Here is an 18344-nt window from a genome sequence, read left to right as displayed (position 1 = left end):
AAACGTGCTCTGGTTTATTGCCATGTCTTTAAACCAATCACAATCGTCTTGGGCGGCGCTAAGCACCTGGCAGGGCCACGGTGCCTCTGCAAAATAGCCTCTGGAAGGAACTTGGGTCATATAATATAAAATAAGTGGAGCAGTGTGATTGAGCTAGTTTATTTTGTATACTTTATTTTTCTTGCTTTAAAATGTTATTGTTTGCTGTGGTTTTCCTATTGTTTGCTGTGGTTTTCCTATTGTTTGCTGTGGTTTTCCTATTGTTTGCTGTGGTTTTACGCTATATGTGCTGTGGACTATTTATTTTCCTCTCTCTCTCACAACCTGCAACAACAGACACTAATTGACACACCTGTAGAACCCTGTTCATCAGCTCTGATTTGCCAGCTGATCAGACCACTCCCAATAAAAGGAAGCTAGATTTCTTACCAGAACGCGCTGGATGGACGGACGTGCTGTACGCTGTACTGCAGTGGTTCTCAACCAGTGGGGCGCGTGTAGGCTACAGGATGGGAGGAAGAGAAAAAAAAAAAAAAAAAAGATTCAGAAAAAAAATGTCCCCCATGTTGAAATGCAAGTGGTTGGACTGTAACACGCAAACAAATCATCCTCCTGGCGACTTTTTTTGTCAAAAACTAATCTAGCGACTTTTACTGGTGTTATTGGAGACTTTCGTGGTGTTTGGAGACTCGAAAGCACGTATCACTCTGCAGCTACTGTGCTCAACGAGCAGCGGGTGCTGCCGTGAGCCCCTCCCCCGTCCAAAAGCACTCCCGGGCGGTCAGTCTCTCAGTAGCCTCGCGCAGCAGTCCCAGCCTGCAGCCGGACCAGAGAGGAGACACACACCGCTCCTCATAGAAACTCCGATGTTGCTCCTTGCAGACAGAGTGGACGCCTTCACACAAAAACTTGACCTCTGGCATGGCCGCATCAGTCGAGGGAACTGCGACATGTTCCCCAGCCTCGCAGACTTTATTTTATTTATTTCAATCAGCTGTCAGCAATGAGAGAACAGCCACTGACCAAGTGGGAGGGAGAACGGGTCAAATTAATTTCCTTGTTTCTGTAATGAAGACGATCGTGTGTGTGACTCGAACATCTCACATTTACCAACAAAACGTCAATGTACGCTGTAACGATTTTTCATTATATAGTCTCTGAAGCGGCTGCTGTTTTCATACTGTCTGCTCTCTGCAGCGGGCGGGGCTGCTGCTCCATTTCCCCCGCGACTGACGCGGGCACACACACACACACACACACACACACACACACACACACACACATGGTGGATGCAGGAAAAAACGCATATGACCTAAATTGAGGACAGCTATGTTCGTTATTGTAAGTGCAATGATAAGTTAAAGTCTTTATCAAACCGTGTGTGTGTGTGTGTGTGTGTGTGTGTGTGTGTGTGTGTGTGTGTGTGTGTGTGTGTGTGGCCAGGATAGGTAAAGATCAACAAGCCACTGACAGTGACAGATATGTTCATATTTGATTCATTCAATAAAATATTATTTTTTGTCTTAAATCCACCAGCCATTTTCCTATTATAACATTTGCAGCATCCAGAGCCTTTTAAGGTTCCTCGGAAATCTCAGCCCAGAGTAATTAATTAATAGTAATAATAATTATTCTCCCCAAAACAAGTTTCCTTTTTATTTTTAAAGAACTATAAAAAGACTGCCCTTGTGTGTTTTTTCATGTGTTATGATGCTCATTCACCAGTGTTTTTTTGTTGTTGCTGTGGTGCGCATAGGCTACTCCTGATGTTGTCAGTCATCTCATCTCTTATATGCTGTGTCTCTATGATCCTCTCCTGTCCTATTCATGGTAGCCTACTCATGGACATTGCGCCGTCATCACATGCTGTAGTAGGGGGGGCCCGCCTTGATAATCTTGGGTTAGGGGCCCGGTGTTGGCTAGTTACGCCCTGACCTCCTGCCCTCTTTCGTCATTCTGGGCGGCATTGATGCAGGAATACTCTCAACTCTGTGACGTCACCTTGAATATTCTCCTCCCTTTTCCTGGTCCCGGACTTCTGGATGTGGAACGGACTATTTGAAGCACCGTGGGAGCGAGACATTCTGTGCCGGCGGCAGAGGAAAACCCGGAGCTAACGCCAGTCTGGGCTGAACTTGGATAGGCTTTTACCCTGGGACAGAGCATTGAATCATTCCTTGGGTTTAATTGTCTCCTGGGTTTTATTTGAGCTGTTATTTTAATGTTTAAACTTAACTTTTAAAAGTAATAAATGACTATTTTATTTATCTATCTATCTATCTATCTATCTATCTATCTATCTATCTATCTATTGTCTGGTCATTTCTCGCTGTGTTGGTGTGGCCCGGGAATCTAGTTTTATTTAAAAGTAGCAAACTTCTTCTAGAAGCAGCTGCTCCACTTGTTTTGGTGGAATATGTGTACATACATTCAAAAGTTGTTTTAGTCGTGCAACTGAAAACTCAGATTAGACAGTCTAGCTAGCTCATAAATGCACCGGAGTTTAAAATTCCAACACAAAGAAAGCAGAAGGTACCGGCCAAAATATATCCGGCGGCAATGGAGCAATCCCAGAAGTGGAGCGTAGTGGATATAGACTAGCCCACACATTCTATAAATAGCTATTCCTATTTAAAGCCATATTCCTGACTGATCAGAACTTTTGTAATAAGGAGTCATTTTACTTATTTATTGACACCTTCAATGTAATCTTTATCAAGACATGCCACAATGATGATTAATATATTGTTTTACTAGAAACATAGTTGTAGGGAGTTCGGTTACATCTTCTGATCTGAAGTGCAGGTTGAACAAGTTAACAACTTACCTTCCACCAGTTGAAAATGTCCTCTGAGAGATTGTAGTTTGCTGACAAAAATGGTTCAACAGATTTGTTGAAATGCTTCATAAACCCCGGATCATCTTCAGATAAACATCGCTCACAAGCACAGAGTCTTTCGTCCTGAGGCAGGGAGTATAACATATGTCCTCTCCAAGACACATATATAGTAGTCACGCACAGCAGGACAATGAGGGCCCTCACTTTTAATTTCATCTTGGCTGTGTGATGCTTCTGATTGGGAAACAGCACCTCCAATCTGTAGACAAAGTGTGTGGAGAAATAAACAAAGAGTCTTCAGTCATAAATGAGGAAAAACTTTTATACTGTTCATAGATAAACTCATCTTTATATCAAGTGAATACAGCTGCTAGTCATGAAATAACTATCACAGTTTGCTTTTTTGCTCTGATGACGGTTGAGGATTTAAAAAAGCAAAAATTGTTTTATTATCAATAAGAATATTTATGATACGTTTATTATGAATGTTTACTTTTTTGTCCTACCTGATCAGAGAGTAAATCCACTTCTACTCCAGTTGTGTTGAGTCAGACGTCTGACTTTACGAGTAGTTCCTGGTGAAACAAACTGGTTGAACACTCAGTTTCCCTTGACATCACTTCCAGGACGAGTTCTTCTCATGGGGAGTGGTTTGTCCACAGGTGTATATCATTCCTCCAAACACTAACATTGAGAAACGGAACAAAAGATTCTGCACAAAGTTTTTGATTTTCAGCCTTCTTCTTTGATCATATGAACATTTAAATGTATATCTAAATGAAACCGGTTTTACTGTTGTTGTTCTTTAGTTCACTTCCTTGTGCACTAACTGCCATTTTGTGGTATGAATGACCTAAATCAAAAGAAATGTGTTGCATCGACATCCCATGGATCTGATGATTCAAGTTTGCACTGAACTGGTATGTTGTTCCATGCTAAAAAAAAAGCTCTGTACAAAAGGTACTGTATTTCAGCTGTCAACGAATCACGCAATGCTGTCTCAGGCTGTGACCACAGCAACATAAGTTTGTACGACACCTTAACTGTTCATTGTTTGATCTTGTGATATTGTCCCATATAGTACATTTGACTGCAACAATAGCTGCCAGCTTGTTGGTTAGCCACCGGTATTTGCATTTTGTAATAACCTCAAAATGAATCTTTACAATTGTTGTCTTACACTTTATTTGATGGAAACAGACAGAATATTGTGTTGCAGGTTGCACATTAATTATTAGCTATGTTTAACATTTTGAATCCAGTTTGAAAATTTGTTGAAGGAAGATAGATGGGGCAGGAGCACCAATAAGCACCAATTTCTTTTCTTCTATTCTGTTCTTTATTTTTAATTTTATTAATTTTAACTTTATTCCGGAAGTTTTTTGGCTCTGCGTAACTTCTGTATAATTTCAGCTATTTAAACCATTCAACTTTTTAAATGTTCAGCTCTTTCAGCTAATGAGTAACCTGACTCCCCCAGATGGATTGCTTCGCATTTCCTCGGCATATCCATCTGGGAACTTTCCGTTGGAAAACTTTTGGGAAGGGGCGGAAATACTGGTTAGCTGATTGGATGAACTATCTGTCTATCACCTATGTTGGTGATAGACGGGCCAAATCAACCAATCAGATCCTCGAAGCGTATGAAAATACAACCACAAGCCCGGCCCTGCTGCTACAGGCAAAGCATAGCTCGTTAGCTCAGCAAGCAAGCAACATGTCGGTAAAGGATATTTGCCGTTTGTGTAACGAGAATTTAGGAATAAAAGATACCATTTCAGGTTCCCGGACCATATTCCAAAAGAAGGATCCAAGAGAAAAAAAGCATTAGCGAGCGGCTAACAGAATTAGGGCTACCGCTGTCTGAAAATACTGGTTAGCTGATTGGATAAACCATCTGTCTATCACCACCTAACCCACCTCAAAACCAACGCTGATTGGCCCGGTCGTTTGGCTAACGGCTCCAAATTTTCTCTGCCTCAAGATGCCAGACTGATCTGCGAGTGGAAAACTGGAGCTCGCCAGATCAGGACGGTCTCACGAGGCTACTAATGATGGGACTTCTTCAACTTTTTTTCTACTATTTATACTTTTTAAAATTTTAAGCTTTTTAACACTTTTTTTTAACATTGAAGTGAATCAGAGCAGCCTTCAACTCCTTAAAATCTTCTTCCGCTCCCAAAATTTTCAGCTCCTTCAAACTTTCACCTACAGACGCCAAACAAACTTTAAAATGTTCACAAAATATTCAGCTATCAGGATATGGCTTTTCAGTTTGATATCTTTTACAGTTTTTGTGAAAAAGCTGTTGAAGTTTAGTGATTATTTCAGGAAATTTTATCGACTAAACAGAGTGTGTATTGCGCTGCTTAGAGTGATGATGTCATCATCCAGAGTGTGAAGCTTCGAAAAAATTATCTTAGTTCTTTCTTTATAAATTGCTCTCCTGCCCACAATATCTACTTGTCATACATAATTTATACATCAAAAAGTAGGTATTTTTGTCTAGTTTCAGAAAATTTGTTCAGCTTTGTGAAACGCCTTTTACTGTTGGCTGGTTGAGCTTCCAAATGACAAGAAGTCCAAATCTTTCTCCATTGGCTCCAATAGAACTCCTGGATATTTCCCAGCGAAACACTGAACAAACCACTTTTTTAAATCGCTGATATACCCACATTTTTATGTTTAGCCATATAAATTTTATACCGATACGTTCACAAAGGCCGTGTGTCTCTAACGGTCAAGTCGCTGTTTCGATAGCATGTACTGTTGTGGATTTATTAAGGCATGTTTGAAGGGTTCTCTCACACTGTCTCTCACTCATTAGGTGTGGTCTCACTCATTAGGTGTGGAGATCAATGATCAAAGGGAGGCTTTATAAGTACTCAAGGAACATTGTTTACCTGCCTGACTATAGCACAGTGGTCATGGTACATGGCTGTGGTGTGGATGGACTGGGTTCAAATCCCACTGTGGCACATTAGCCAATATGTCCTTGGCCAGGATGGCAATTGACTTCTTCAACTGCTTTCAACTTATTCTTATGGATTTAAGCTATTCATCCAGTTCAGCTTTAGCTGTTCATGTTTTATTTTGCAAACACACTCACACACACACAAACACACACACATATACACACACAAAGAAACACACATAGAGACACACTCACACACACACACACACAGACAGACAGACAGACACACAGACCCACACTCAAAGACAAAGTCACACACACACACACACACACACACACACACACATACACACACACACACACACACACATACACACACACAAACACACACAGACACACACACACACACACACAGACACACACATAGCCACACACACACAAACACACACAGACTCACACTCAAACACAGACACACACAGACACAGACACACACACACAGACACACACACACATAGCCACACACACACAGGCACACACAGACACACTGCTGAAAAAAGCACAGCTGACAATGATAACCTTAACGATGACTCAATTCCATCAAGTGTTCCAGTAAGATATTTCCGTGAGTCAGCATGCACAATACCAGGACCTCTCCTAAGTGGAATGCAGCCATAATTAATGGTTTAATACCAGGACCTCTCCTAAGTGGAATGCAGCCATCATTAATGGTTTAATACCAGGACCTCTCCTAAGTGGAATGCAGCCATCCGTAATGGTTTAATACCAGGACCTCTCCTAAGTGGAATGCAGCCATAATTAATGATTTAATACCAGGGCCTCTCCTAAGTGGAATGCAGCCATCATTAATGGTTTAATACCAGGACCTGTCCTAAGTGGAATGCAGTCATCCTTAATGGTTTAATACCAGGACCTCTCCTAAGTGGAATGCAGCCATCATTAATGGTTTAATACCAGGACCTCTCCTAAGTGGAATGCAGCCATCATTAATGGTTTAATACCAGGACCTCTCCTAAGTGGAATGCAACCATCATTAATGGTTTAATACCAGGGCCTCTCCTAAGTGGAATGCAGCCATCATTAATGGTTCAATACCAGGGTCTCTCCTAAGTGGAATGCAGCCATCATTGATGGTTTAATACCAGGACCTCTCCTAAGTGGAATGCAGCCATCATTAATGGTTTAATACCAGGACCTCTCCTAAGTGGAATGCAGCCATCATTAATGGTTTAATACCAGGACCTCTCCTAAGTGGAATGCAGCCATCATTAATGGTTTAATACCAGGACCTCTCCTAAGTGGAATGCAGCCATCAGTAATGGTTTTAATACCAGGGCCTCTCCTAAGTGGAATGCAGCCATCATTAATGGTTTAATACCAGGGCCTTTCCTAAATGGAATGCAGCCATCATTAATGGTTTAATACCAGGGCCTCTCCTAAGTGGAATGCAGCCATCATTAATGGTTTAATACCAGGGTCTCTCCTAAGTGGAATGCAGCCATCATTAATGGTTTAATACCAGGGCCTCTCCTAAGTGGAATGCAGCCATCATTAATGGTTTAATACCAGGACCTCTCCTAAGTGGAATGCAGCCATCATTAATGGTTTAATACCAGGACCTCTCCTAAGTGGAATGCAGCCATCATTAATGGTTTAATACCAGGACCTCTCCTAAGTGGAATGCAGCCATCAGTAATGGTTTTAATACCAGGGCCTCTCCTAAGTGGAATGCAGCCATCATTAATGGTTTAATACCAGGGCCTCTCCTAAATGGAATGCAGCCATCATTAATGGTTTAATACCAGGGCCTCTCCTAAGTGGAATGCAGCCATCATTAATGGTTTAATACCAGGGTCTCTCCTAAGTGGAATGCAGCCATCATTAATGGTTTAATACCAGGGCCTCTCCTAAGTGGAATGCAGCCATCAGTAATGGTTTAATACCAGGACCTCTCCTAAGTGGAATGCAGCCATCAGTAATGGTTTTAATACCAGGGCCTCTCCTAAGTGGAATGCAGCCATCAGTAATGGTTTAATACCAGGGCCTCTCCTAAGTGGAATGCAGCCATCAGTAATGGTTTAATACCAGGACCTCTCCTAAGTGGAATGCAGCCATTAGTAATGGTTTTGAATACATGTGCTTTTCCTGCTATGACATGTTAACATCTCTGCCGTGAAAAAGGTCTATACAGCTTTCTGCATTTTTATCTGTTTCTCACAGTATTTGTCATCTTCTCTCCTCTTCTGTCCTTTTATCCTCTCTTCTCCCTTCTCTCCTTCTCTCTTTCCTCTATTTCCACTTATTCGGCCCCATTCTTTTCACACACTATATTTCACATCTCATCTCAGATTGATGCTTTTTCGTTCTATGCAGTGCATATCTGATAATAATGAAAATATTTCTTCTTTCAGCCTTTTCAACTTTCATCTTTAACAGTATTACATTATTAATTTGTTTCATATTTCTGCATATGTGAGTCATTATCATTTAGAAAATCTACTCAGACCTCACACTGTTCTACATATTTTGTCATTATTCAACCTTTAAAGCAAACAGTTCAGTTTAGCATAAACTTTTAACTTTTTTATGAAATTCATACTTATTAAAACAATTTCCGCTTTTTCAACTATTTTCACTACTTCAACTTCTTCTTGCGGATTTAAGCTATTCAACCAGTTTAGCTTTAGCAATTCAGCTATTCAGCATTCCCACGCATTTTCTGCAGGAAATGCATTTTCTAGTTATTACTTTTTCTATTGAGCAGCAGCACTATTTTGTTTGACTTACATCTTTAAAAAGGATTTACTTGAATGAATGATCACCAATGAACCTTACCTTTCCTAAACTAACACAGCTCAGCAACAACAAAGAAACGGATTAAACCAATTGAATTAATCTGTGATGGTGACGAGTGTGCATACAGATGGGAGGATAAACAGATGGCTCTCTGGTGCAGTCAGAACAAGAGCTAAAAGCTCCTAAAAAACTGTGGAGTAAACAGTGGACTACAGGAGGAGCAGCCCAACACTGCCCCCCCCCCCCCCCGGCTGTGGAAACCTTTAGGTTTCTGTGATCCACCATCTGGCAGGACCTCAATAAACACCACCAGGAAAAAGGCCCCAAAAAAAGGAGCTGCTGATCCAGATCTACTCTGCAATTATTCAGTCTGTTATCTTCGATCAGCCATCAAACATGTCAGGAACAGACTAAACATGACAGTCAGGACACACACAACCTGTTTCACCCTCTGGTAGGAGACAACCCGACACGAGAACAGTTTATTCCTGCAGGCCATTACTCTGATGAACAGTAAAGATCAGTCCTTATTGGCAATAACCACCAAACATCCACTGTACTTCACTGTACCAGTAAATTATACATATTTTGTATATTTATAGTTTATACAGGTTTTTGTTAAGATATATTGATAGATTGCATTGAACTGATGCATACAACATGCTGTAAATAAAGACAATGAACTCAGTTTTGAACTGATGAACACATCACTGACACCCATAAGCGATCCCAGCAAAGACTCCATGCCATATGCAAACTCAGAGCATTGTCTGTTGCTGCCTGCTGTTGCTTTGCAAAAGATTACTCCAACCCATCCTGCTGTAAAATTTAGATTTCAGTACAAGTACACAGTACAAAGTACAAGTACAAACTGTAGGTGCCTATAGTAATAGTGAAAAAGTGTTGAAAAGCATTTTGAACTCAAATAAATTTATATATGTAATGTAAATGGACTGTATTTATAAAGCGCTTTTCTAGTCTTTTTTTGGGCATTTCTGCCTTTAATGGATAGAACAGCTAGACATGAAAGGGGAAGAGAGAGGGGAAATGCAGGAAATTGTCACAGGTCAGACTCAAACCCAACTGAGCTAAACTGGCCACGCTTTTCTAGTCTTAACGACTACTCAAAGCGCTTTTACGTAGTACGGGAACCATTCACATACATTCATTATTAACGGCGTTAACGCAAACCCATTTTAAACGGTTTCAAACGGTGCCCCATTTGTAAGGAACATGCATTTGTGGGAGGAGCAGCAGAGCTCAGTATGTGGGTTTTGCCCATGAAACATTTTTCAAATCGTTTCTGACAATGCCAAACAGCTTTTCTTTGCTGTTGCTTTTGACTCTTGTTTTGAGCTTCTGCTACCCCCAGGTGCTGACAATCAGGTGCCTGATTCTGCAACCAGTGGCCATCCCATATCTCCACAGTCTGGGACCAAACTCTATCCTCCAAGATGACAGTGCTCGTCCCCACAGAGCGGGGTTTATCAGAGACTACCTCCAGAATGTGGGGGTGGAGAGGATGGAATGGCCTGCCAGCAGTCCTGACCTCAACCCCATTGAACACTTGTGGGATCAGCTTGGGCGTGCTGTTTGTGACAGAGTGACCAACACAACCACGTTGGCTGACTTGGCGACAAATGCTGGTTGAAGAATGGGATGCCATCCCACAGCAGTGCGTGAGACCAGGCTGGTGACCAGCATGAGGAGGAGGTGCCAGGCTGTCGTGGCTGTGTATGGTTCTTCCACACGCTAATGAGGCTCCTGTTTGTTAAATGAATACATTGATAAATTGCCAATATGTCTTGTTTCTTCAAACTTCAATCATCCAATCCACCAAACACCAAACGAGTCAACGGCAGAATAAGCTGTTTGGCATTGGCAGAGAAGATTTGGCACATTTTTCATGAGCACAACCCATATACTCAGCTCTGTTTCTCATCCCACAAATGCATGTTCCTTACAAATGGGGCACCATTTGAAAGGGAACTAAACAGGCTTTCCAACGGTATAAGATTTATTGCCAAAAAGCATTGTTACCACAGAGAAATAATCTACCAAACACAAATTTCCTTACTTTTTGTTTTAAGTTAATTTATAGATGTCATGTGCAGTGTACTTCACACAACTCACTATTATTAGTGCAAGTCCACCAAAAAGTCATAACAGACAAACATTTGAATTACTGATCAGGGAAGTTACTCTTGAGACTGGTAATAACACTATACTAATTCAGATATCATTTCTGTTATTTTAGCAGTAAAAGTTTTTTAGGAACTGGGACAGACCAGGGAGAGGGAACTGGGTGTAACATATTTGGTTGGTAGAGGATAATAATGGAGCATATTCCGCTCTCCCACCTCCTGACTTGTCTAATACACTCAAAAACAGCTGACTTTAACAAAAAGTGGAAACCTTTTCTTGAACATGTGAATGCATCTGCCATTTTAAACGGAGCTTTTTCAAGAAGTAAATGAGGTGCTAAGGCCCTGGTTGTTGTTGTGTTACTGTGACTCAAAATGATGTGCATGTGAGCAGACAGATGTGCCTGTAGAGAAGGGGTTGTCATTCTTTGTCTATGCTAAGCTGAACAGTGTTGCATTCTAAATGTTTTGTTATCAGTTTCTCAGTCTCGCTTTTTTCAATGGAAAAAGGAAAACTCAGTAAAGCACATTTGAAAAGAATAAATAAAAGTAAAAGAAATTGTTTTTCTTTATTACACCTCCGGGATGCAGTTACTTTGACAGTAAAAGACAGATTCATGTAAGTGGCCGTATAGCAGCAGGCCTATGTCTAAGCAAACACTAATTGTCAGTTTTCAGATGAACACACAGATTAAGTACTTTTTTCTTTTTAAAATCAAGTTAACAAGTAAGATTAACACAATTGCTTTAAAATTAAGTTGAAAAAACTGAATTAACTTGCTATTGAAGTAATGCAAGGTAATAATGTTTATTAGTTCACAAAAGTTCAAACTGGACAGGTGTTGTCCATTCCACCCAGAGGTGTAGCTGGAGGTGGAGGGAGGTTTTCAACACAGAAATTCCTTTTGCATATAAAGAAAAAATTTACCTGTTTTATTTTTAGTGGTGTAACATTGTCACACCTGGAAATAATATATATTTATTTATATAAGGATTGTCTTCATGAAAGGAACACATTTCTTTGCCAAGGTGTGTTGTGAAGTAATGATACAGTATTGTGCTGTTTTTAATAATGCTGACAATACTCCACAATCTACTGATCGCTATTTCCAACACTGATGTTTGTACATGTTGCTGGAGTTTTCTTCCCATTTATTTTTCTTCTCTTCTCTCCCTAGCAGAGGCTTGTTCTGCTCTGTCCTTACTTCTGGATAACTGATCGACTCATTTTAAAATGTTACCTTGATGTGGTATTTGGCATGTCAGCACAGAGGTGAATTCCGTGCCAGCACTGTAGGAAATTCCGTGTACACATAGTATACAGAATCTCATTTAGTTTGACAGCATTATACCTGACTAGCTGCATTACACCTGACTAATCTGTATAAAGTAATTCATGGTCATGATGTCTTCTACTGTCATGACTTCTGTGACAAATATTAACAACGTAAAACCTTTTGCATTGATTTTCTGGTGACAAGTAGGACAAGTAAAGAAGGAGAATTTGCCAAATGAAATTATTCCTTGTATTGCATATCAATGGATTAAATGCAGTACTAGTTGAAGAAAGAAAAAAGGGTGTTTTCGACTCTCACTCTGCAAACTCCAAAAGATATTGAGCAGTGATTTGTATCCAAACAGTTAAACTATTCCATATATAGGTCATCCTCCCCCTGTATTGTTTTGTGCAATGTCTCTGGAGGAAGACTTTTTACACAGTGACGTTTTGGGAAAGATGCCCTTCTTCCACTGAGCCACAGCCGTATTCTGGCAGAATACACGCTGAAGAAAAAGGGGTCTTGACATACACTGGAAATGGACTTTTGATGTGAAAATGTTTGAATAGTCAGATACTGGAGTATGTTTTAATGAGGTAACTGAACTTTTTTTGGTGAAGTAAAAAACATCATACTGTGATGAAAACTAAATTAAACATAATAACAGCCAGTTAAAAAAACATCCAAACCCTCCCCACATCCATAAATAGTCTCCAAGTGCTAAAGTCAACGTTGTCACAGGAATCCAAAAAAACAAAACAGCACCTCTTGGACACACACACACACACACACACACACACACACACACACACACACACACACACACACACACAGAAACTGTCTGGTCATGCCTTGCTAAACTGGTAAAACCAGTCTCATTTAAGCGTTACTATGGGGACTGTCAAATAAAGGCTTAACTTCCCATCCATGTCAAAATACCTGGAATATACTGAAACACCCACATGGGCATTTCCACACCTGTGCATGACAAGCCTGTTTTGTTTATTCACGGTAATTGACATTTCCCATAATCCTGTACAGCACAAATACATCCCTGTCAGAAAAGCTCAGTGTTATTACCTAGTGTGACTGTAAACACCAGTCTAACACTGCGTGTCGGTGTAGGGGGTGTCCTCGCTCCCCAATCATGGTAGCCTACCATTGTCTATCGGCCACAGGTAGCAGAGTGATTTTGCTCAGGCTAACGTGGTGTGTATCAACAGTGTGCGACCAACTTTTAACAGCTAATGTACCAGTGAAGAAAGTGTTCTCGCTTCCCCCTCACTGCATGTAATGTTTATTATTTGGCTCTGTCAGTTAAAGTTTAAGGTTAAATACGACACTATACGTGATTTTTGTTTTTTTCTCTTAGCGGAGTGCTCTCGCTCTGACTGCCTTTGGCCATCACTCGGTGGTGGAGTTTCTTCACCGTTGTTATGGACTCTCATAGTTGTAGTGTTTGTTTGGCTCCTCTTCAATCCGAGGACGGCCATGACCTCTGCCCCCCCTTGTCTTGGGGTTGAACATCTGAGGGAGGTCCTCTCAGAGGACCCCTGCATGAACTGCAGCGACATGCCCCGCGCAGTGAGGGCTGCTAGGCTGTCCAAGGTGGAACTCCTGGGGGGTCATTCTGATTTGTCTTTTTCAGAGCAGTTGACCCCAGCCCAACCTGCCCCATCCAAATGTCAGACCACAGAGGCTGCGTGGTGCTCCTTCCAGGAAGAAGGCTAAATCTAGCAGGCTGTCTGCTAAGGTAGACTTGCTGGCCGCTGAGCTGGGCCAGATGAAGTCTCTCCTTCTGGCTCTCCATTCCAGGGCTGGTACAGTGGACGCTGCGCCACCCAATCTGCCCGCTGCTGAGCTTGCGGCTGAAGAGGATATGGTTTCCTTGGCGGCTTCAGCCACTCTCTTTAATGAGTATGCTCAGGGCCTGGCTCTCGTTCCTCGGCTCATAGCTCATTGGATGGGGCCGATGCCAGCTCCATGGGGTCCATCATTCGCACGCTTGCAGCTGTATGTGGGGCACCCCGAACCAGTGCAGGCTAGTGCTTTCTTCAGGTGCACTCCAGCCCCTGCTGCCTTTAATGTTCCTCTCTCTGATGAATATCTCAAGGAGCTACATGCATGTTGAAGGGACACTAAAGCTCTCTCCCATCCTACAGCCGATGGAAGAACTCTGGCAGTCATGCAGGACGCGGCAAAATTCGGCCTGGATTGCATGCCAGCTGTTGAGCCAACTATTGCCTCCTTCATAGTTTCCCCTAATGAGGCTCTGAGGCCGGATGCCAGGTGCCCTCGACCCCAGTGTCAGGTCACTGACGACCTTCTGTGTAAGGCTCATGACACTGTGGCACGTATGGGCCGCATTGGTAACTCCCTCTCTCACCTCATGCATGCCCTCTCGGCTTCTCTGCAGCAAGCAGCATTCAACGCTTCCTCCACCAGCCTCAGTGATGATTCTCTGCAGGCTTTTGCTCTTATGTCTAGGGAACTTGGGCACCCAATGTCCACTTTGGTTCAGACTCACCGCCTGGTGTGCCCTGTGCAGTCATCACTGTCTGAGACATGTAGGCGGACCCTCTGTACTGTTCCTGCTGAGCCCGGGGAACTTTTCGGCTCGGCTGCTACAAGCGCTTGAACGGACTGCCCAGGCTAGTCAGACCAGGCAGCAATTCACTGCCCCCTCCTGGCTCCTCGCTTCCAATCACCGGCTTACCCCAGGGGCCAACATGGGCTTCAGCGCCCCAATGAGAGATTGGAATTGGAATATACAGGTATCTGTCAATATGAGCATGAGAAATATGAAGCTGAGCTGAAAACATTTGACTAAACAGAACATAAAATACATGAAATGGAAAATGACATTGATCCTGAGAACCATCTCTACAATATTAACAATGATAGTCTCACTTTGTCACTGTGGTGCTGTAAAGGAGGGTCTGGTGAATCCACACAGCATTCAGTGGGTGGGAAAAAAAATACTCTGGTTTATTGGCATTTCTTTAAACCGATCACAATCGTCTTGGGCGGCACTAAGCGCCATATGGAGCAAAATAGCCTTGGGAAGGAACTTGTTTGGGTGGAACATGTGTTCACATAATTCTGGAAGTGGAAAATCGAAGATATAGATTATAATACCGATGACCAATTCAAAAGAAATGTTATTATGGAAGGAACATTGTGAATAATACACTTCAACAGCACAAGTCTCTATAAAAACTTCACAAAAATCAAGGACTATGAGTCAATATGACATGTTTAGTGTAATTGCTGAAACCTGGGGTCCGTTTCAGAAAGCAGGTTTAGTGAAAACTCTGAGTTTGTTAACCCTGAGATGAGGGTAACACTGGGTTTTCTGTTTCAGAAAGAGAGTTAACTTCACCTCAGAGTCACTTACTATGGTAACTGAGCCTGTGAACCTAACCTGGTCGGGAGCAGGTTTTCTTCAAGAAACCCAGAGTTTGTCTCAGTCTCCTCCCTCTGACACAGCGCTCTTTCATTTCCTCTTTCATTCATTCAGTCTGTATCAGGCGCATTTTAGCGCAGTTTATCAGCATGAATAAAAAAAATATATGTTGGTTTATTAACCATGTTAGGTAGACTATAAAACATTTTATTTCTCAAAACAGGGCATTTCCTTTTGTCTACGATCCCATTGATGAAGAAGCTGCTTTACTTCACAGAGAGTTAAACACGTCGGGAGATGATATTGAAGCCTTGAAGCAAAAACTTTCCTATTGCATTTAACCCCGACTTTCTAGCTCTCTCTCAAACTGACTTTCGAAATTGGTCACTTCATGGTTTGAAAACTTTTTCAGATATGTTTGATGAAGACTCTCAATCCGTTAAATCCTTTACTGCTATTTGTGCAGAATATCAAATTCCTAGAACAGATTTTTTTTTAAATACTTGCAGGTTTGTCACATCATTGTATCTTTATATAAAAAGGTACAACTTAGACTCTATCCCACTGAGCTAGAACAATTCATTATTTCTGCTAGATATCTCACTTGTATAGAATTTTGTCTGAAAGTTCCCAGAACTCTTTTTCTTCTTTGAGAACAAATTGGGAATTAGAGCTTAAAAAGAAGTTTAGTGAAAGAGAATGGCTAACTCTGTGTACGGAATTGACCTCACCTTTAACTATAAACATTAAAGGAAACTAATTATAAATTCCTGTATAAATACTATATAACTCCAGTTAAGCTTAATAACTTCAATCATATAAATTCTCCTACGTGTAGGAAATGTGGAACTGAATTGGGAACATTCATGCATTTATTTTGGTATTGTAAAGCTGTTTATTCCTTTTGGCAGAAGATTCATAAAGTGTGTGTAACTGTACTTTTGAGTTATGCCCTATGTTATATTTGTTGAATTGAATGATGTGGAAAATAAGTTTCCCTATATAAGAAAATGTGTGTTTACAATGTTTTCCTATTTTGCCAAAAAATGTATACTTACTACATGGATTTCCCAGTCAGGACCCACATTGGATCAATGGCTGGAGCAGATAATAGACTTGTTGCCCATTGAATAAATTACAAGTAAACGACATTAAAGCATATAAACTCACACATTTTTGAATGACCACCAATATGGTTTCAGATCCAACCGTTCCACTACAATGGCAGTTATGGAAGCAGTAAAGGAAATATCAACAGCAATAGAAAATGAAAAATTCACAGTAGGAGTATTTATGGACCAAAAAAACATTTGACACCATAGATCATGTCATATTGTTGACTAGAAAACTAGAAAAATATGGCATTAGAGGCGTAGCACACAAATGGCTTAGTAACTATCTTGTGAACAGACAGCGGTATGTATTGTAATGGTTTTTGTTCCAGTTTTCTAGTTCCTTTTTGTGTGTTTTCTACAGTGGCTCTGCCTTTTTTTCTGTCTCCTGTGTTTTTCCCCCTCCTGCCTGCTCCTGCGTGCTACTGCCAGCTGACTACGCACACCTGCCAGCCATCTACAATCAAGCCCAGTATTTGAACCCCGGATCCACTCATTGGGCGTGTTCTCAATACCAAGAATGCAAAGTACGGACTTGTGTTCTTGGGGAGAACGTTCTTGCTGGTTGTTTTTGGAAGAATAAACTTGCAAGTTCACAAGCACAGGAAACGCCGTTAACAGTTTGAGACGATGCATTCTTCCTGTTATTGCTCAACACCCCCAGCACAGAGGCTACATGCAGGGCTCCAAAATATCAGCTAGAAATAAAAACCACAACCATATAACCACTTTGTATTAAAACAATCTCTGGACAAGAAAACCTCATAATGCTACAACTATTGCAATAATATTGAAAAATAAAACTAATTGAGCTTTAATTTTATTGTTTATGGTTTAGCTCAAACACCCCTTACTTATTCAAAAGAGTGGAACACGATCCCTATCATTAGTGTATAAGTTTAAGTCAGTTTAAATTAAAAAAATTTGCACTGGTGTATCCTATGTGTTCCTATTAGTATTATGTGGAATTATCATTTCTATATTATTGTAGTGCACTGTATATGCCCAGGGAGATGGAAATTAGCAATTCAAATTATAAAGGTTGGTGTCTCCCCTTTAGTCTACATAACATGTCATAGCATGTTACCACTTTATGTACAACTGTTAATTTATCATACAGACTGAAACTCAACTTCTAATAAATCAGAAAAAAATACACCAAAAATATGAACTAAATACAAAATATAATGTAGGTTATAGCCTATGGCATAATTTAAACAAGTCTCCCGAAAAGAAACAGGTATATCTCATAGACTAATAATATACAGTCTATGGTATATCTCTCCTCTGCCTGCTACGGTGTGTGTATGTGTGTGCTTGTTGAGTTTAACTCCGAAAAGACAGTTAACACAGGTTCCCGTTAATCTGAACGGTGAAATAAATTTATTTACGGGACCTCCGAGCAGGGTCTCCGAGTGTGACTGTCCGAGCGCCGAGCTAGTGGCCCCGGCAGGCACAAGCTGGCAGCCGCGTCAATTTATGGAGCTCCGAAAACTTTGGAGCAAAATGTCAATTCGGCAACGATTTTCGCAAGACTGCCTATATTCGAAATCTAAACCTTTTAATTTCTCGCCTAAAATGTTCTCAGAAATGAATTTAGAGATGAATAAGATGGCGAAAATTGTTAAAATCGTTTTTGGGCTGTCCATGTACTGGAAATCCAACCATCATTGAATGCCGAAATGAATGTTGGGATACAGTGTGGTGGCAAATTTTATTTTAACCATTTGTTTAATGATATTGACCATTTGTTTAAAGATTGTTTTAAACCTCCACATAATCTTGTTCCTTCCTGTAGACTTAAAGGCACCAGTGAGAGAGCTGGCCTTGTAGACTGT

The sequence above is a fragment of the Perca flavescens genome, chromosome 14 (assembly GCF_004354835.1).
Source record: "Perca flavescens isolate YP-PL-M2 chromosome 14, PFLA_1.0, whole genome shotgun sequence".
Lineage (NCBI taxonomy): Eukaryota > Metazoa > Chordata > Actinopteri > Perciformes > Percidae > Perca > Perca flavescens.
The sequence above is the reverse complement of the archived record's forward strand: the minus strand, read 5'-3'. Positions refer to the sequence as shown.